An 11,252-nucleotide genomic window follows, 5' to 3' on the forward strand; every position below is an offset into this window, starting at 1 on the left:
ACTGCACATTAGAGTCCCTTGGGGAACTTAAAAACGAAATCTCAGTGCCCAGGTCACACCCAGACCAAGTAAATAAAAACTTTTGGGGGTGGCATCTGTACTTTGCACAGCTCCCAGGCGATTCTCATGTGCAGCCAAGTCGGAGAAGCACTGCTCAGAATGTCCATTGATCAGCAGTACTGACATCACCTAGGACAGTGGTTCTCAACCTTCCTAGTGACTCGACCCTTTAATACAGTTCCTCATGTTGTGGTGACCCCCAATTTCATCGTTACAACGTTACAAATTGAACATAATTTAAGCATAGTGATTAATCACAAAACAATATGTAATTATATATGTGTTTTCCGATGGTCTTAGGCGACCCCTGTGAAAGGGTCGTTTGACCCCCAAAGGGGTCGCGACCCACAGGTTGAGAACCGCTGACTTAGGAGCTTATTTAAAAAAGAGGACTCAAGCCCCATCCCAGACCCTTCTGAAGCAGAATCTGTATTTTAACATGGTCACTAGGTAATTTATGTGCATATTAAAGTTTGAGAAGCACTGATAGAGAGCAGTTCTCAAATTTTGGTGTATCTCAGTTACTTGGGAACTTAATAAAAAGCTTGGGCTTCTATGTTTATTAACTCTCCATGTAACTTTGATACACAACAAAGTTGGAGAACAGCTTTAGATCAGAATTGGCAATTTTTTTTGAATTGCACATTTTATTTTATTTTTCTTTATTGATTAAGGTATTACATATGTGTCCTTATCCCCCCTCACCCCCTTACCCCCTGACCCCACCCCCCTGCTCATGCCCTCACCCCCCTGATGTCTGTATCCATTGGTTATGCTTATATGCATGCATACAGGTCCTTTGGTTGATCTCTCCCCCTTACCCCCACCCTCCCCTACCTTCCTTCTGAGGTTTGACGGTCTGATCAATTGCTTCTCTGTCTCTGGATCTGTTTTTGTCCATCCGTTTATGTTCATTATATTCCACAAATGAGTGAGATCATGTGATAATTCTCTTTCTCTGACTGACTTATTTTGCTTAGCATAATGCTCTCCAGGTCCATCCATGCTGTTGCAAATGGTAGGCTTTCCTTCCTTTTTTACAGCAGTGTAGAATTCCATTGTGTAGATGTATCACAGTTTTTTAATTCTCTCATCTGTTGATGGGCACTAAGGCTGTGTCCAAATCTTAGCTATTGTAAATTGTGCTGCTATGAACATAGGGGTGCATATATCCTTTCTGATTGGTATTTCTAGTTTCTTGGGATATATTCCTAGAAGTGGGATCACTGGGTCAAATGGAAGTTCCACTTTTAATTTTTTGAGGGAACTCCAAACTGTTCTCCACAGTAGCTGCACCAGTCTGCATTCCACCAGCAGTGCATAGGGGTTCCTTTTTCTCCGCATCTTCGCCAGCACTTGTCATTTGTTGATTTGTTGATGATAGCCATTCTGACAGGTGTGAGATGGTATCTCATTGTCGTTTTTATTTGCATCTCTCGGATGATTAGTGACTTTGAGCATGTTTTCATATGTCTCTTGGCCTTCCTCATGTCCTCTTTCGAAAAGTATCTATTTAGGTCCGTTGCCCATTTTTTGATTGGGTTGTTTGTCTTCCTTTTGTTAAGTTATATGAGTAGTAGTTGGCAGTTTTTTCTTAAATATACGGGCAGGGTTATATTTCAGTAAACTATTTACAAAAACAGGCTGTTGGTCAATGAGCCATGGTTTGCCATTCTCAGGGATACTAGTTCACTGAAATTATGACTAGTCAGTTTAATTTGCTTTAAAACTTTTATATACAGATATCTTATAGCTTTATTAAGAGGCTTCTGGATTATTTTTTGTTGATTGATTAAACAGAAGAAATACATGGGGAAGATGCTATATTCCCATTTACTGGATTAGCTCATGTCTCAGGTGATTTATGCAAGCCAGTTATCAGTCAACAGGAAGCATTTGTCTTTGGTGTGTGTTTTCATCATTTGCAATAGTGTTGGTGGTAGCGAGAAAGACCCCAGGTGCTAGCCCAGTGGGGTCAGACTAGACCTGGTTTCAGCAACCTTGGTACTGGAGTTCTGGCTAGGAAAGAATTCAGTATCAAGACTCAAACTGTAAGAGAATGTTTATTTAGAAGGTCACAGAGGTAGAAGTGAGCGGTAGAAGAAATGGACTCAGGAAACAAGTTACAGAGGCCAAAAAAAAAAAAAAAAGTCCTTGGAGTTTAGGAGAGAGGAAGGTGAAGGTAGGTAATGAGCCTGGGGGAGTAAGAGAGAAGGGAAAGGCTCAGGTGTGCTCCCAGGAGGGAGAGCAGGCTGGGTCTTCCTTCCTAAGGACTTTTGAGGAGTGATCCCAGGAGAGGATCCCAATTCATCAGCTTTTCAAGTGTGTCCTTTTAGGGTCATTTTTGGAGCCAGGGCAGGGGGTCAATTAGTCAATATAGCTGGTCCTGAGGTCACCCTTGGTGTCACTTGTGTGGTTTTGTTGCTTTTCTGAGCCTGGAGCTGAAACACAACTGAGGCCTGGATGTTATCTCTAGGGAGGAAAGGACATCCTGGAGATGAGGTCCCACCTTACAGTTGTCCATTGCTAGGTACCCCGGGGCTTTCTGCCTTGTTGACCTGTACTCGGCCCATCGTCCTTGCCCTGCTCATGTCTATTTAACTGCCTACCATATTAGGACAAAAGCTTCAGACTGCTTTTGGAATCTTGAGTTTAAATTTAGTTAAAAGCTCATTACCAGTGACTTTTTTTTTTTTTTTTAGGCTTCTATTGACTTAGTGGTTCTCAACTCGATATACAGAAGAATTAGCTATGGAACTATTCCTTCAAGCTTAAAAAAGTGCATTAGTCCCCCCTCCCCCCTCCCCTCACATTCTTAGGTGTTTTCTTTTAGCTGAAGTAGCTAAAGACATGGTAGATGAGAAGCACTGAGCCAGGGTGGGTAATCTGTTCACTAGATGCCTCTTCTTGTCTTTGGGCCTTTCTCAATACCCAATGGCTGTATTCTAATGATGCCGCTCCATTGGCCTTCCACATGAGTGCTCAATGCAGCATGTTGAGCAAGCAGATTTTGAGTACAACGGGATAGAGAGCTATATCCTAGCATTTCCTGTTGCCTCTAGCTCAACACCTTTTTGGGTGTTTATTTTTATTTTCTGTGCTTTTTTGTGGAGCCGGAAGCCATTGCCACAAGCACTGTACATAGTCTGCTCCCTGCCATTCTTTGCAGTGGCGGAAGCTCAGCCCTGAGCACCTCCTGCCCACACATTTCCTGTCTCCTCTATCATGTGGAAACCATCTCTTGTGTTTTCTTCTCTTAGCAGCCTATACCTTTGGCCTCTGATCACATCTTTTCATCTTGTGTTTCAAAACACTTTTTTAGTCATAGTTGGTTTTGGAGGTCCAGCAAGCTAGCACTGGCCGTTACTAGAGGCTGGGGAACTTGTATACAAACTCAGTGTGACTCTACTGTCCTCCCTTCTTTAAAAAAATAAATTTTTTTTTTGATTTCAGAGAGGAAGGGAGGGAGAGAGAGAGAGAGAGAGAGAGAGAGAGAGAGAGAGAGAGAGACATCAACAATGAGAGAGAATTATTGACCAGCTGCATCCTGCATGCTCCACACTGTGGATCGAGCCCGCAACCCAGGCATGAGTTCTGACTGGGAATCAAACCGTGACTTTCTGGTTCATAGCTCAATGCTCAGCCACTGAGCCACACAGGCTGGACTGTCCTTCCTTCTTGGCTTGCAGGTCTGGGCCTCTAAACTAATATCTCAGTGCTATGTAACTTTCTAACTACATTTCATTAAAAAAAAAGTAATAAATACAGAAAATGGCTTTTTCCTGTGGGGGAAAACAACACTTTCCTGAACAGGGATCTTAGATGAGGGAATGAGAATGAGAATAGAGGAGGAGAAAGCTTATGAAGAACTAAATAAAAGAATATTTCACTCGCTTACACTGAATTAATAGATGGGCCCAAGCTTATGCAAAACTTACGTCAATGCAATGGAAAAGGGGTATATTTTTAAGCCACCAGAGAGGCATCCTGGTGTTGCAGAATGTACTTGCTTGATCTGAAGGTGTTGATTCAAGGAGCTGTTCTGCCACTTACTTTGTTTTTGGACCTTTTGTCTCAAATTTTGCAAATAATTAGGCACCTAAGCACTATGCTGCATAGTGCACAGAATAATATAAAAGGTAAGACAGCCTTTGCTGTCCCGGGTGAGTGCTAACATTGACCATCTACCATGTCTGACATGGTATTAAGCATCCTCCTGTTATTTATGTTTCCCTATAACTCCATGAAGTAGGGTGGTGGTATTCTCCATTTTTTGATGAGGAAATAGAAACTCAGTTTGCAGTTGTTAGGGTTTGAATCTTATTTCCTCCTGATTCCAAAGCATTTGGATTAGGTTTTGGATGAGATAAAGTAAGAAGCAGGGGGATAATAATACTTCACACAGTTGTCCCAACAAAATTTAAGGTAAAGTACCTTGTTAATGTAGCTGCTGTACAATCAGTCCTCTCCTAGCATCATCAGAAATGCTGAGAACTGTTCCAGACATCGTATTTTTCTCCCGCAGCGGCACATCCAGTTTTACTGGCTGTCAGCTGGAGGACTGGCCAATGGCAGGCCTTCCTTTTTCCTGGAGGAGAGAGACCTGTCTAGGAGCTCCCATTAGGATCTACTATTCAGGTCTGCTCTGCCTTATTAAATCCCTGGGATGAACAATTTTGTTTTTAAGTTTTTATTAATGAGATGTTCACACATGTCAAGAGAAGAGTAAAATAAACTCCTATATACCCAACACTCAGCTTTAACAATTATCAATATTTTACCCCAGTCTAGTTGCAGCGTATTAATAAAAGTTATCTTGGTGAAAGTGCTCAGTCTTTCTACTACGCCATCATTTAGTTAAAAGAATAATCGAGTGCCTGTTCTGTGCCAGGTACTAGAGATACAGAGGTGATCGGAGCAGATAGCGTGCCTCCCTTTTCTGAGCCTAAAATTCTAGTTGGGATGAGACCCAATTTGGCATTGATAGAATCATGTGAGTGGAGTGAAGGAAATAAACAGTAGGATGTGATCTTAAATGGGGATGGGGAGGGAGCTGCTTATACACAGTGGCCAGGAAAGACCTCTGAGCAGGTGACATTTAGGCTAAGATCTGACAGCTGAGCCATGGGACCAGCCAGTGGGAGTGTATCTAGATATTACTGCCGAGACCGGTTTGGCTCAGTGGATAGAGCGTCGGCCTGTGGACTCAGGGGTCCCGGGTTCGATTCCGGTCGGGGGCATGTGCCTGGGTTGCGGGCACATCCCCAGTGGGAGATGTGCGGGAGGCAGCTGATCGATGTTTCTCTCTCATCGATGTTTCTAGCTCTCTATCTCTCTCCCTTCCCTTCCTCTCTGTAAAAAATCAATAAAATATATTTTAAAAAAAAAATAGATATTACTTAGCTGCTTCTCATTGCCAGATGATTGAGTAGTAGAGTTTGCATGCGCAAAGAGTATGGCCTCAGGAGACTACTAACCTCAATAACTTTTTAAAAAATATATTTCTATTGAATCCAGAGAGGAAGGGAGAGGGAGAGAGATAGAAACATCAATGATGAGAGAGAGTCATTGATTGGCTGCTTCCTGCATGCCCCACACTGGGGATCGAGCCTGCAACCCTGTCACCTGACTGGGAATCAAACTATGACCACCTGGTTCATAGGTCGATGCTCAACCACTGAACCATGCTGGCCAGGCCTAACTTAAACAACTTTTATTGAGGGAGTGCCTCCCAAATGTTCAGGGCTCTGTTTTGCCTAAAATCTGATCCTAAAGGGGGATCAAGTGGGTGCAGAATCACAGAAGAGGGAAGGGAGAATATAAGACACAGGTCTGGGGGTATTCTGAGAACCCAGTCTGCTCCTTCCTCAATGATGGCTGCATCTGGAACCACTGGGACTTGGGTGTCCACAGTTCCGGTGGAAAGCCAGGGGATCAGAGACCAGTGCTAAAGTGAGCTTAGTTCACTGTGATCCCAAGCAAGCCACCCACCTCTTTCCTCATTTGTGAAAGGGGAGGTAATACTTGGCCTACTGCGTAAGTTTACCAAGAAAATCGAGATGTTTGCTTTGCTGTTGTACAGATGCAGGATATTCATAAAGATCCTGGATTCGGATGTTGTCCCACCCATGTCCTTTGGTAGATCACGAATAACTCGGGACAGCAAGGAGAAGCAAGGACACCCTATAGAGGTTGCTAAAAATAGTGTCTCGAAGTCTCCACTGGAATAAAGTCCTTTTTAAGGTCAACCTGGTCTCTTCCCATCAAGGCTGCAGTTGCTCACCACTCTCAAACCACATGCCTTCATCCACTTTAACTCTCTGAAGTTCTGCCAGCCTTGTCTTACATTTGTATGCTCTTCTAATATTTTCTTTTTCCTCCTCTGTGAATTTTGTGTGGGTGGTTCAGGGAAAGGGTAGACAGGCACTCGCCTCTGCTTCTCAGAGATTTTTGGAAGGCTTTGAAAATGGGCGGGACCTCTCCCCTGGATCCCATTGCCTCGAGTGGGAGCATGCCCACATTTCCAGAGCAAACAGGGAGACTGGGCTCCCTCTTCCCGAAGTGGTGGGCCCCCCACCCTAACCATTTAGGGTGTTGGCCTGAGAGGATGGCTGCCCAGAGAAGCTGCCCATGGAGGCTGCTGTAGAGTCTGGCTTCATGCTTTCAGACTGTGTCCTGCCAGGGGCCAAGGGGCCCTTCTGAAGGCAGAGAGGCCGCCAGAGGGTGGGAAGGAAGGTAAGGAACCAGAGTAGCCGGGGTCGGTGCAGTGTGGACTCGGAGGGCAAGGCCCAAGGCCCGGAGTGCTCTGGGACCAGGAGTCCTGGCTTTTGTCAGAAACTTGGCCACAAGCTAGCCAGGGCCTCCTGGTTCTGTAATTACCCTTCATCAGGCTCTTCTGGAGCTGGAAGCTGTGGAGGGGACAACAGAAGGCAAGTGATGGTGTAACAGGAAACCCCTGGGTCTCCATCCAAGTACTAAAAAACTATGGTATGTTTACACAATGGAATACTATGCTGCTGTAAAAAAGAAAGAACTCTTACCATTTGCAACAGCATGGATGGACTGGAGAGTACTATGCTAAGCGAAATAAGCCAGTCAGAAAGGTAAGTATCACATGATCTCACTCATATATGGAATCTAATGACCAACATAAATTGATGAACAAAAATAGATACAGAGACATAGAAGCATGAACAGATTGTTGAACCTCAGAGGGAAGGCAGGGGAGGGTGGGTGGGAAGAGATCAACCAATGAACTTGTATGCATATATGCATGACCCATAGACACACACAATGGGGTGGTGAGGACCTGGGTGGGGGGGGGGAGGGGGAGGGACGGGAGCTGGCTGGAAGAGGTTAATGGGCGGAAAAAGAGAACCTATGTAATACTTTCAACAATAAAGATTTTTTTAAAAAGTACCCATTTATAGAAAAAAGAAAAAAGAAAAGAAACTCCTGGGGCCATAGTGAAGGGAGCAGTGGCCATCCACTGTGGGAAACAGTGAGACACAGTGGGCCTCGGAGCCCTAAGCTCACGGGTCGGGCTCAGGTAAGGGCAGCCCCGCTTTTATTTCGTTGTGGTGGTCCAGTCTGACCCAGCCCGACTGACCTGACGCGGGATCACAGTTCATCTTTCTGGGCATTCCCTTATAATTTGAATTTCAGTTTACTAAGCATTTTCACACCCATTATCTCTTATGATCCGCTCAACAACAATGAAGTGGGTTACTTTTTAAATGTTTGATTAATGAAAAAATGGAGACTCAGAAAAGTTAAAAGCCCTAGGAGAGAAGGCTAGTGAGGGTAGTGAAGGTTACAGGTAACTGGGTCTCTGGATTCCTGCCTCAGGACTCATCCCCGAAATACAGTAACAAAAACCTCCCTCAAGCAATCACAGTCATTGATACATCTCATGCCAGGTCCTCACTGGAATGTTAGCTCCTTAAGGACAGAAGCTGTGTGTATTTAAAGGGAACAGTACTTTACTGAGATACAACTTACATAGACTGAAATGCACAAATAGGTGTACAGTGTGACACATTTTGATCTGTGTTACCATCACCCAGATCAAGATACAGAACATCCCACCGCCCCGAGGGATTCGTTGTGCCCCTTTGCAGTCAATCCTCCTACCCCAGAGGCACCCAATACCGGTGATTCCTTAGCCTGTGCTGGAAGTTCATCTGTGTGTAGTAGGGTTTGAACAGAGACTGCATCCCCACCCAGAGCCTCTGGCTTGTAGGCAACGTGAAAGCAAGCCTTGTTCTTACTGTTCTCTGAGAGCACTGACCCCATGTGGGCTCCCATGGGTGTGGGTGGTTAGATACCTGCCCAGGGCGCAAGCTAAGGAAAGTGTAGATCCTGGACCCCAGCCCAGGTTACTTGATTCGGACTCTGCTCCCCCAGGCAGCAGGGCTGCCCAGTCCCTTTCTCAGGGGTCCCTTTCTCAGGGCTCCCTCTGGCGCTCTGGATGAGCAGGCCTGAGGATCCTGGGCAAGGGGTGCCCCCTGCTGCCTGTGGGGCCAGTCCCAGACCTTCTCTCCTTGGGGTGACAGGATTACACGGGCCGGGAGCCCAGTGCAGTAACTGGCAAAGGGCAGGGGCTTGCAGAATAAGTCACTTGCCCTTTATTTTCCTTGGAAAAGAGGTTTTCCTAAGCTTTGAGGGTTTTCTATCCCCAGATTGAACAGATTGAGGAGAAAGAGGCCTCTTTGGTGGAGCGCTGCTGCCCCCAGGTGGATGGCTGAGGACACTACCACAGTGCAGGATGTCCAAGTCCTGTGTTCGTTCCCTGGGTCTTAGGTTCTGGTCTCAGCTTTCAGGCCTCTAGCCCCATCGTGTCCTGAATTCTGGTATTCTGGTCTCTGAGATGCAGATGTCAGTCAGGGCCATCACTCTGGCCTTGCCTGGAATGGAGGGTTTTTTTTGTTTTTTTTTTTGAGAACCAGCTCCAGCTGTGTTTGTGGACAGATGTGGCCCCCACACCTCCTAGGGGAAGGTGAGCTGGACTTAAGCGTTGAGGGCCTGTCCTGTATTAAGCAAGGGTTTAATGAGGTGAGATCAAGGTTTGATCTTAGGGCTTGGTTCAGAAGGGGGGTGCAGAGGTGGGGCAGGGGAGGCCTCTCAGTGATGGGGTGTGCAGCATCTCAGCTTGCTGCTGGGCGGGGCTGCCAGCCCCTCCTGCTTGGGGCCTTCCTGCCGCACCTGTGGTTGGCGGTGTAACGGCCCAGGCTGCCTGGCCTCGGCACGTGGCCTAGGGCGATGTATCTCGAACTCAGTATTTTTAACTCTTCTTTCCAGAGGATGTGGCTTTTGCGGGAGAGCTTCAAAGGGGTGCCCTACTTGCCCCTCTCGGCAACCATGACGTCATAGAAATGGGAAGGGGCTGTCCCAAACCCCCAAACACCTGGAGGGAAGTGGGAGATTTTTTTCCATTTCCTGTCCTACTTCTGGCGACTGACTCACTGTCTGACCTGTTTATTAATTTCAAAAATTAATGTGATGCTCAGAGGAAACCTCACGCATGTGTGTCTGGATGAGACGAAGCCTGCAAACCAGGTGGCCTTACACAGAGGCAGGGCCTGTGGTCCTGCGTCGGGTCCTCATCAGCCAGTATAGTTATTAACAAGAAAGACCGCAGCTGGCTCCCCCGGGCCCACCCATTGCCCCGGAGGTAGATTGGAGAAGGGGTTAAGATAAGACGTGGAGAATGAGAGGTGGAGTGGTAGTGGGGCCTTCAGCCCTGGACGTTGGCCCGGCTGCTCAGTGACCAGAGCGCTGACGCTGGATGCCCCGTTGTCTTCCCAGAGTCACCACCCCCCAGGATGTATTAGCCCCGTTGCCTTCCCAGAGTCACCACCCCCCAGGATGTATTAGCCCCGTTGCCTTCCCAGAGTCACCACCCCCCAGGGATGTATTAGCCCCCTTGCCTTCCCAGAGTCACCACCCCCCAGGATGTATTAGCCGAGTGCCGTGGGGGCTGTGCTGGCCAAGGGCCCTCCTGAGGTTTAACTTTCCCTGGTAGCTCTTGACAGGTTGCTTTTGGCAAATCTGTGAAACAGGCCTCCCCCTCTATCCATCCCCCCTTCCCTTCTCTTATGCTCCCCCTCTAACTTGGCTCCTTCCCGAGGGCCCGATCACACTAATCGTTTATTCGTCCTTTTGCTGGTTAAGTGTATATTGAGCACGCGCTGTGAGCCAGGCACTGTGCTGGGTGTTGCAGACACGGGTGAACGAGGTGCACTTCCCATCCAAAGTGCTCTCAGGCCAGGGCATTTCTTGCCGAGATGTTGCCTGAAAAGGTGATATCTGCAAAGGGCTTTCCATGTAACCCTAGGGAAGTTGAATTTTATCGGCAAACCAAGACGATAAACAATCCTTCAAGACGTAGGTGGCTGCCTCTCCGGGGTGGGTCACGGCAGAGGTGTTCCTGAAGCACATACTCGCTTAGTCTGCCCTTCTCCTGACTGGACTGTGATTCCAACTGTCCTCAGTGGGCAGGTCTCTGCGTGAAGTGTCAGAGGACCTTCTAGACTCTTAGGCCTGAATTCACGAGAAGCCATTTGGTCCATTCTTCTGCCTCCGGGGCTGGCCTGAGGGGAAGCCTTTTGGGGCAGTAGCCCTGCTGTCCAGAGACATCCATTCTCTAACTGGCCTTTATGACGAGCTCGGCTGGGAGGGCAGCCTTCCCTCCTTGAAGCTGGGCCCTGCTCACGGGGACTCAGGCTCTGCGTGGCAGGGCCTCCAGACGGATTGGTGACCACGTCTCCAGGTTTCCAATGCGACCTCTTCCCTCCAGGCTGGACAGCACCTGGTCCCTGCTGCACGGGCCTAGCCCAGCGCTGACCCTGCTAGTGGGCACAGGAGCCCTTCCCCTGGGCCTCCTTACAAGGCCACTTTGCTTCCCCTGATGTCCCCAGTGGGGCCGGGGCCAGATGTGAGCACAGAGTGGACCAAGGGGTGTCTCTGTACCCACTTCCCTCCACAGCACATCCAGTGGCCCCTGGGTTGCTTTCTGACTGGGCCTTAATGGGCTTTAGGCTTAACAACCTCAGACTTAGGGGAAAGTTCTTTCTGGGGTCGAGGAACCCCTGGTTTGAGGTGGAAGCTTTCGTAGGGGGGCAGTGCTGACCATATGTCCAGATGGCCTCCCACCTGCCTGAGGCCTGGTCACCCTCAACTTGGGACAGGGC

The sequence above is a fragment of the Myotis lucifugus genome, unplaced genomic scaffold (assembly GCF_000147115.1).
Source record: "Myotis lucifugus unplaced genomic scaffold, Myoluc2.0 scaffold_297, whole genome shotgun sequence".
Taxonomy (NCBI): domain Eukaryota; kingdom Metazoa; phylum Chordata; class Mammalia; order Chiroptera; family Vespertilionidae; genus Myotis; species Myotis lucifugus.